General features: G+C 37.4%; 1 long non-coding RNA gene across 1 annotated transcript; it reads right to left on the bottom strand.

The window, feature by feature from the left end:
- Positions 1 to 696: 696 nt before the first annotated feature.
- Positions 697 to 9772, bottom strand: LOC308302110. The gene is made up of 3 exons (XR_013962933.1): positions 9734 to 9772; positions 6834 to 6946; positions 697 to 2725 (listed from the first exon to the last, which is right to left on the bottom strand). It is a non-coding gene; the product is annotated as an uncharacterized lncRNA (long non-coding RNA).
- Between the last annotated feature and the right edge of the window lie 793 nt (positions 9773 to 10565).

The raw sequence follows: 10565 nt of genomic DNA, 5'->3' as shown, positions 1-10565 counted from the left end.
TAATTAACTCTTATTCAAACGTTATTAAACCGTAATTAACTAGTTAATTATAATGAATTATCAACTAATTAAACACTTATAAGATACTTATTAACCTTAATATGTGCTTATTCATCTTAATAAAGCAATAATAAGGGGGTAGTGTATTTATGGGATACTTAATTAAGGATCAAAAGGCTAATTAACAGCTAATTAGGCACTTATTAACAATTAATTAACAGCTATTAACGAACATTAACAATTAATTAACTCTTATTCAAACGTTATTAAACCGTAATTAACGAAATAATTATAATGAATTATCAACTAATTAAACACTTATAAGATACTTATTAACCTTAATATGTGCTTATTCATCTTAATAAAGCAATAATAAGGGGGTAGTGTATTTATGAGATACTTAATTAACGATCGTTATGCGCTTCCTAATAGTGCATTTATTAACCCTTTACTATGCACTTATATCAGTATGAACAACAACAAGTCATTAATTAAGCCTTTATTAACACTTTATTAGGCAATTTGCAGCCACCTATTCTAAAGTGTGAACACATTGGGAAAACGTTAAGCCATCCTTCATGAAGTCTTTATTCACAAGGTAACAGTGTATTAACATCAACAAATCCTTAATAAAGCCTAAACACTTCAATTAGGCAATTTATAAACAATGGAGCAGTGTTATTAACACTTCGGGTAAACATTAACAAATGCTTAATAAGGTCCTTATAAACAATGGCGATGTGTTATTAACATCAATAAAACCTTAATAAAGCCTTTATTAACACTTTAATTAAGCATTTTGCAGCCACCTATTCTAAAGTGGGATCACTTCGTATAATCGTTAACAAATGCTTAATAAGGTCCTTATAAACAATGGCGATCTGTTATTAACATCAATAAACCCTTAATAAAGCATTAATTAACACTTTAATTAAGCATTTTGCAGCCACCTATTCTAAAGTGGGATCACTTCTTGTAAACGTTAACAAATGCTTAATAAGGTCCTTATAAACAATGGCGATGTGTTATTAACATCAATAAAACCTTAATAAAGCCTTTATTAACACTTTAATTAAGCATTTTGCAGCCACCTATTCTAAAGTGGGATCACTTCGTATAATCGTTAACAAATGCTTAATAAGGTCCTTATAAACAATGGCGATGTGTTATTAACATCAATAAACCCTTAATAAAGCATTAATTAACACTTTAATTAAGCATTTTGCAGCCACCTATTCTAAAGTGGGATCACTTCGTATAATCGTTAACAAATGCTTAATAAGGTCCTTATAAACAATGGCGATGTGTTATTAACATCAATAAAACCTTAATAAAGCATTTATTAACACATTAATAAAGCATTTTGCAGCCACCTATTCTTAAGTGGGATCACTTCGGATAAACGTTAACAGATGCTTAATAAGGTCCTTATAAACAATGGCGATGTGTTATTAACATTTTAATTAAGTATTTTGCAGCCACCTATTCTAAAGTGGGAACACTTCGGGTAAACGTTAACAAATGCTTAACAAGGTCTTAATAAGCAATGTAGCAGTGTTATTAACGCCATGAAAACCTTATTAAAGCATCTGTTAACACTTTACAATAGGGAGCTCCAAATTGGATATCCTAAAGTGGGAACGTGTCGCATAAATGTTAATAAATGCTTAATAAAGTCTTTTAAACAATTGAGCTGTGTCTTTATATCAACAAACGTTTAATATGCATCCATCAACACATTAAAGCACGACTTCACCTCTTTTCAACCAATCTTGATCTAATTGGTCCTGACTAAAATATACATTTTACAACTAGGTCTGTGTCTCTTAGGAGAGCTGCAAGCAGTTCAGAATCTCATCCACCAGTGACATAATCGTTAGGCAGATTATATTTGAAGTAAGCGCTGGGACTTTAACTGATTAATTGCGATTAATTACAGAAAATTAACGCGATTAAAAAAAATTACGCATTTAAATCGCACTTAGTTTTTGCACCACAGAACCTTCAGTTTCGGGCATACCGATCATAGCGATGCACCAACCAAGAAGAGACAACAAACGCAAAGGGAGAAGTAGCCGATCAGAGCGCTTTGCTTGGCCCAGTGGATGCGAAATTGATTCACTCGTACAACAAAATGTGTTTTACTTGAAAAAGAAATGCTTCTCAGGTCAAATATCAATGTGCGATTAAAATGCGATTAATTAATCACAGAGCCTCTAATTAATTAGATTAACATTTTTAATCGCATCCCAGCCCTAATTTGAAGTGATATACCCAAAGGGGGTAGACAGTGCCAGAATACATTATGCTCACATTAGTTGATTTAATTATCTTAACACTACCGTTTGCTGTGAACATTTTAGAAACCCTCCACCAATGGCATCAGTGATCAAAGATCTAAGGTAATTGAAACTGCAGGCTATTGCTATAAATTTTGCACGATGAGCAGGTTTCTCGAGTGCAACAGTCAAGTACTCCTATGAGACAATGCCTGAGAGCAGTGAATCAAAGTGAGTTCCAGTTGTGTGAACATATTTTAAAAATCTGTGAAGTGGTCCTTTAAGCGTTGCTGATAGCTTATAGTTACACACTCTAACACTAGCCACTGTTTAAGGATGAGGAGCTTGAGGAATCTTAGTTGGAATAGGTCCGGTAAGTGCAGATGCTGCAGAAGTTGACTTGACAGAGGTTGCAGATGCACTTCTCAAAGGCTCGTCTGTAGATGCTGTAAAAAACAATAAGGGTAATAATAATATCAATAATAATGAAAAAGTAATAATATACTATACTACACACACACACACACACACACACACACACACACACACACACACACACACACACACACACACACACACACACACACACACACACACAGAGATTAGGAAACACTTTCAATTACAATGCGTTTCATTTTGTACAACTTTAAATTTTGTTTGATTTGTTATCGTTCACTTTGCAAATTCTTCTAATTTTACATGAATTGCCTGTGGAGCAAAGACAAACCAACTGTAATGCCTCGACTCCTACATTCCTAAATGCAAGTGTCTGCAATAAATGTGTTATTAAAAACAAAATAATCCAAAAATAAAACTATCCACATAAACCCAATTTTCTTTCTCACCTTAAAGGTCGACTTTTGCCACTTTTCAACATGTCTTGCTATCATTATATAAAGACATGTTGAAAAGCGGTGAAGTAATCCTTTAACCCTGCAAGGCCCAGTGTTTTGGCAACATTTTTTAAATCATTTTTTTTAAAATGTTATAATTATTTTTCCTGTTCTTTTTTCACATTAACATCACTATTAAATCCTATTGTTTAGTATTACAATGCCATTGGCCACGATATTTGCAAATAAATACCCCCCACATAGGCTGACATTCACAAGTCCCAAAGAAGTTGAAATTCCAGCGTCTGGACGAACAACATCTCACTTTTTAACTGAAGCTATTCCTCACTAAAACATACGTAAAATGCCTGTAATATTTTTTTTCGTGATCATTAGAATGTCTAGAACATGTGCATATGTTAATATTGTGAAAAATATCCCCAATATACAAATTACAGCATGATTTATGGCTATAAAACCTTACAAAAACATTATTAATTTTTTAACATTACATTTTCCTGTGATTAGGACTGCTACAACACCATCTGATTTTTTTTTTTTAAAGTTTGGCCAGTAGAAATTAATTCGGGCCTTGCAGGGTTAAAGGACAAATCTCAAGAAAATAACATCTAGGCTAATTTTAGCAACCTTTATTGATCTCAAATGGATGTCCATGAGGTCCATTATGCAGAAATGCCCCTGTTGTCTAGTTTCCACTGTTACTACCTTAGTCTTGAGCCCTTCAAAAGTGATTTATTTATTTCACTAATGTGTTTATCAGATGTCATTACAGACACATTAATGCGTTGGTTTTCACACACGAAACAACAAACTGATAAATCCATTTTTGGGGTGAACATTTGGCACAGCTGTCAATCAAATTGACTGTACTGGCCAATCAAAGCATAAAATGATAGGCTTATGGGTAACATTTTATGCTATGAGGGCTGCTGGGGAAACTGACGGCGGGGGGCATTTCTGCCTAAAAGACCCCATGGACAGTCTTTTGGGATCATGATAATTAACCTGGGCCCTACAGTATATAATCACTGACTCAATAAGAAGGTTTTAGAGAGAATGTATTTTGGAATTTAAGGATTCATATCCAAGTTAGAAAAACACTCTTTGCATCAAGTCAAAGGTGTTACTCATTATTTTAGCTACTCATATTTAGGTGCTAAGTGAGTACAAACAAATGGCATTTGGCAGACTTTGAAACTTTCCAACACTGTTTAGTACAGTGGCGTAGCTCTCATTAGGAGCGATTGATTGTTCATGTTTTGAAGAAAGCATGACATTTCTACCACAGTTGGTACATAACATAAGGTTTATTTTCAGATATGGAGGGAAGTCAGATTTGACCCCTGAGGCCTGGGAGAGGTCAGATTCAAGATGGCCGTGTCTAATGTTCAAACACGCCTAATGTTTTTGAGATAACCAGAATTCAAGAAAATGCATTTAGGATAAGGTCAAGGTCAAATTACATTGAAATTTGGTGAAACACAATTAGCTGGATTCAGGCAGGTCTACAGCTAAAAATAGAACTTGCCCAGATTAACTGAACACTTTGTAGGACTCAGCAGTCATGTGAACATTTTAAGCTATAAAGATGTGTATGAACTGGGAAATGAAAAGTTCTGAAACTGAAAGTTTCATTGGTTTGAACGGGAGGCACAGTGTTCAAACAAAAGGTTACAGCACAAAAACAAATCATACAGATTACCCATAGAAAGTGTAAGATGCAGTAGAATGGTGTGAACATTGTGATGTATAACATGTGTATGTACTGTTAAAAAACTCAAATCACTTTACAAAAACAGCAATATTGAAAGATAAAATAAGCCTACATAATGTTCTAATAGTAATATTATTCAGTTAGACCATTCACTCTTTTGCCGTGGTGATTTTGTCTCAACCATGCAGCACCACAGGGTGATAGACCCTACCCAGCCTACATCCAAGCAATCCAAGCCGCCCCCAGCACTAACTGGGACATTTGGGTCCTCTGCCAAGCAGTAACAGATGAGACTTTACAATGTCCATTCAGATCAACAAAACAGCCTGTTAGTAGTAACTATGCATCCCTGGCCAATGACCTTCTCCGGTTTCGCTCCCTTCCACACATGCCCATGGACCTCAACCTGGAACGTTTAGATGATGGATATGGCATTGAATCCACTCTGAAAGCAAACAGGGCTGAGTGGCACAAGAAACGTCACCTACAATTCAACACTAAGGCATATGACGAATCGGGGGGAATTAACTGCAGGACAACAACAAAGTACCTCTTCTGTGCACACACGATCCGCTCTTAGCCATCCACAGTGCCGACGTGCTTCTTGTGCAATGAGCCTGCTGGTTCTGCAGGCTTATGTAATGCATCAACTTACAACATTGACACATCGACCCAGGCAGACTGCATCCAAAGGCAATAATGAAGAGGATTCTTGCCTGCATGGTATAGCCTTTGCTGAGTTAGTAGCATACCTAGAAGACATGAGTAGTGATGAAGACAATGCTCCTGTCTTCAAATAGGTTGACATCACTCAGCTGTACAAGAGCAGACTGGAACAGCTTGGTCTGACTGTAGAGAAACAGATTCACACCACCAGACTGAAAAACCGACCTCTTTCTGCGCTTCCTCATCTGAAGGCAGATTCACAGGGAAGAGACACACTTCTCAGTTTTGAGAAGGACATCGGACAGCATGACAGTGATGCCATGCACTTAATTGTGTACAGCTCAGATGGTGCGCAAAGAGATGTTTTATGCAAGTTTCTCCTTTGATGGGTCATTCCAGGAAAACTGCCAGCAGGGAGCTGTGCCACCATCTCTCTTGGCTAAGTCAACATGATACTTGATGGGGCAAACATCAAGCACCAGACTCAGATCCAAACAATCACCACAAAACCAGCATTATCAATCTCCCAGTTATTGGTGTTCCAACAGCATGAAGCATGCACGGAAAGTGGATTCACCAAGCTTAGCCCGTCACAGCCGCAGCCGAGAAACTCCACTCCCACTGTACCTGTCCCTCAAGATCCACGCAGTTACACAAAGTAGGGGTCTAGTTGACACACTGTTCAATCTGGGTTTGTGTGTTTCCACAAAACTTGGTGAATCCACTTTATGTGCATGCTTCTTGCTGTTGAACACCAATAACTGGGAGTGATAATTGCTTTGATGTAGGCTGGGTAGGGTGACGGGTCTATCAACCTGTGTCGCTTCGCCATAGTTGAGACAAAATCACCATGGCAAAAGAGTTAATGGACTAACTGAATAATAATTACTATTATAACATTATGTAGGACTATTTATCTTTCAATAGAGCTGTTTTGTAAAGTGATTTGAGTATTTTGAGAAGCTTACAATTTTAACAGAACATACCGTAAATTCTCTAATAATATCCTGTATTCAATTAAAAAAAAACAGACCTCAATTAATTTCCGGGGCGCAGTTGAAAAAAACTATTACAAGCCGTTGTTCCAAGAATACAAGCCTCTAGAGGAGGATGTGGTCCCATAATTATGTGTGTTTGAACATTAGACACACTGGACTAGTGGCCATCTTGAATTTGACCTTTCCCAGGCCTCAGGGGTCAAATCTGACTTCCCTCCACATCTGAAAATACACCTTATGGTATGTACTAACTATGGTAGAAATGTCATACTTTCTTCAAAAAGTGAACAATCGTTGTGCTATGCCGCTACACTAGTTGTACCTTCCAAGATGACAGATCTAAATGAAGTTTCCAGGTGCAGTGTGAGGAGCCCTCAGGAACCACAGTCTGGATCCCAATGGAAATGTAGGACATGTCTGGGGGGCTTTTGAGTCCTGTAGTGCAAACCACAATTACAAGACAGTCAAATGTCGCCTTGCAATTATATGCGTTTGTGTAGTAGAAAACACAAGAAACACACAGTAAGTTACATTATGGAATCCTTAAATCCAATAGAAAGAACAGTAAAAACAGTACATGCATAAATAATTGACAGATGAACTGACAATTTATGTACATCAAAACTACTTGAGAGTAGAACTAGTATCTCCTGTAATCAAATATTGTAAATCCTTTTTAATCATAGCCATATTCGAAACTACAAAGTTGTGTCATGTTATCGTAACGCACAGTAACATCTTAACCATTATACCAAAGGGACATCCCTCTGGACCAGGTCAATACTAGATTGAGTCACTCATGAGCCACATTAGTACCAATGTTATGAAATATAACAAATCCACTCACCAAAAGCACTAATGACAGGTACATTTTAGTTTTTATCATTTATTTTTTCACATGAGTTAACTATAAGGAGCTGTGACTTTGGAAAGACAGGAGATCTTATGGCATAAAGCTTGTGAAATTCAAACATCCATATTACCAACTGTTGGATTATAACACAAGACCAAACAATGATTATGCACACCTTTTGAACAAATTACTTCATCAATGGGGCATGGCATGTAGGTGAACAATCTGTATTCCCCCTGAGGAGTAATGTAAGCAGGTTGCCTTTGATTAAGGCATTTTCAATATTGAACTATGTCATTAAAATAACTTAAAGGAGTTGTGTTGAAATAGGAAAAAGGTCCCCCCCTTCTGTGTTGTCTAGAACTGGAAGATTGATTTTGGGGTTTGTATTGTAAAGTACAACAGTGTGATGTCATCAAGTTGTACTTTACAACACAAACCCCAAAATAAATCCTCCAGTTCTAGGCAACACAACACCTCTAAGGTATATTAATGACATAGTTAAATGGGTGGTCTTCCCCTTTAAGCTCTTGTGTTTGTGTGTTGGGTCTGTTGTCTCTCATCCTCCTCTTGAATACAACACCAATCATACAAGCTATTTGGCAGGTCAGTCAGATTCAGTAATTGATGGGTTTCATTTGTAGTTCAAAACCAGCCATGTTGGGGACCAAACACAGTTGTGACATTCTGACATTTGTTTTATGCCAATCAGACACATTGAAACACCTTTGTTGGTCCTAAACATGGCAGATTAGGACTGCAAATGAAACCCATGAATTCCATGGTCAGTACAACAGTTAATCATAATTGTGGCACTGTGAGCAGATGACGAGTGTTTCTGGAAAATGATCGCTAAAAAGGTTGTTAACATACAGAATAACAAATTGTTCTAAAATCTCTGTGTAGATGTCTTTGTTGACTCTGGACTTGATAAAAACTCAGTGCTCTCTTTATCTCTCTCTTCTTTTGTTTTTTAAACCAGTAAGACTCCCTAATCGGGAGATAAGCAAACGCATACAAAAACCTTTGAAGGCAATCAGTAGGGAATATGGGAAATGTCACGTTGATTACATGACTCTAAAGATACTGCGTACAGACTGCGTACAGATTTGTGTGATCTTAGGGCAAAATCTGTAGGAGCAGTAGACAAAATATGTATTTTGCAAAAGTTGGCCTCATGGTGGCGCTAGAGGAGGGCCAAGTCAACAACAGATTTATTGTGCTTTTGTACGTCAACCAGCTATAGAGCTACAGATTTCCTATTCCAGCATAAATTGGCACCTGACCACAGTTTCTGTAACTGGTGGAAACAACATGGTATTGGTGGGCTTGACTAACCTGCCAACTGGCCTGACCTGAACACCATAGATTATCTGTGTGGTATGGTAAGAGCATACATGGGCAACTGGCGGCCCGGGGGCCACATACGGCCCCCACCTTCACTTAATGCAGCTCGCAGGTTAATACCGGAATACTGATATATTATTTATTTCAGCTGTTACAATTCCAAACATGACCTGCTTTAATTCTGTTTAATGACTAGTATAGTAGTATTAAAATATATATATTTTTTATGTCCAATGTATTTGTATTTAGGTTCATGAAGTTAACATGGGTATATAACTAAATGCATTTGCAATTAGATAAAAAAAATTACATTTCAGGATTCCAAATCAAAAACAAAAACAAATTCAGGATTCCAATTCAAAAGAAGCAAAAATAGCCGATCTACAAGCTCAAAACGCATTTTGTATGAGATACTAGAATGACAAAGTAGGATGTATAGCAACATGAAATGTGTCCCTCTGGAGTGAAGGTGGAAATATAGTGGCCCTCACCATCATCAAAGTTGCCCACCCCTGGTCAAGAGGAAGATGATAGACACTAGACCCAACCACAAAGATGAGCTTTCGGTCTCATTCAAAGCAAACCTGTGTTTCCATAACACCTCAGCACCTGCCTACCACACCAACATGATCTAATTGGTTCATATGCTAAATTAGCATATTAATCAAAGATTACATACTTTATTAGACCCATCTCATAGCCTATTCCTCCCCAATAAGGGATAGGAGCTTTAATGAATGTAGAACCATTATGCAGGATACACATCTGAAGAAACTTTCATTTAACCCACTAAACCTTTTTTTGATTAATTAACTTTAACACACACACACACACACACACACACACACACACACACACACACACAGTGCCTTGTCGTTGGCTAGGCTAGATAGCTACTTTAACTTTAGACCCTTTATATATTTCCTCATTTTGTCGAGATGTCCCTTGGGAAGGAACCCAGAAAGATGAGGAATATAGTATAGCTAGTTTACTAAATTGATGGCCTGTGAAAGTCAACTTACCTCCGCGTATCTTGACTGGACGAAATGAACGAAAATCATTACAACAACGAAATGGTCCTCTAGTTCCGGTTTCCTGACGCGCGCCCAACAGCCCAACTACTGCGCATGTGTAGGCTTCGAATGTTTCCGAGTTTCTCCGAGGTTCTCCGAGGTCCACAAGCTCCCCTCCCCCCCTCCCCTCCATCAATATGAATGGCGTGTGGTCGGTGTGACCCATATAGAGTAGAAGGTGTGACCACTATTAAAGGATTTTCCGGCCATCAACTTGCATTTGAGTTGCTCACCCAGCACATGAAGCAATTTGAAACTGCTCGTGCCGGGTTGGATTAGCATTAGTGTGTGTGTGTGTGTGTGTGTGTGTGTGTGTGTGTGTGTGTGTGTGTGTGTGTGTGTGTGCGTGCGTGCGTGCGCACGGGCGTGCGCGTTAGCGGGCGTTCACGTGCGTGCGCGCCGCGAATGTGTGAGACCTACAAATTTTAACTAAATAAATAATAATAAACAAGTGCTGAAAAATATAACTTTTCATAAAATGGAAGAGGGACAAAACAAAAACACATTATTGATCTTGTGACTTTATTCAGATACTTAAATAAGCTATTATATATATATATATATATATATATATATATATATATATATATATATATATATATATATATATATATATAATTATGTCTGTGGAGACCAAATAATCAGGCCAGCATTGGTTTGGCTTGGTAATTCAATGTAATCTTTATCTTTATGCAAAGCAGCTTTTAAAATGTCCAAGCTGGAAAAAAAGCTTGGACATTTTTAAAGCTAGTTTGCAATTATTTGCATAGAGATTACATTG

The sequence above is a fragment of the Nannobrachium achirus genome (assembly GCF_963921795.1).
Source record: "Nannobrachium achirus genome assembly, chromosome: 17".
Taxonomy (NCBI): domain Eukaryota; kingdom Metazoa; phylum Chordata; class Actinopteri; order Myctophiformes; family Myctophidae; genus Nannobrachium; species Nannobrachium achirus.
The sequence above is the reverse complement of the archived record's forward strand: the minus strand, read 5'-3'. Positions and strand labels throughout refer to the sequence as shown.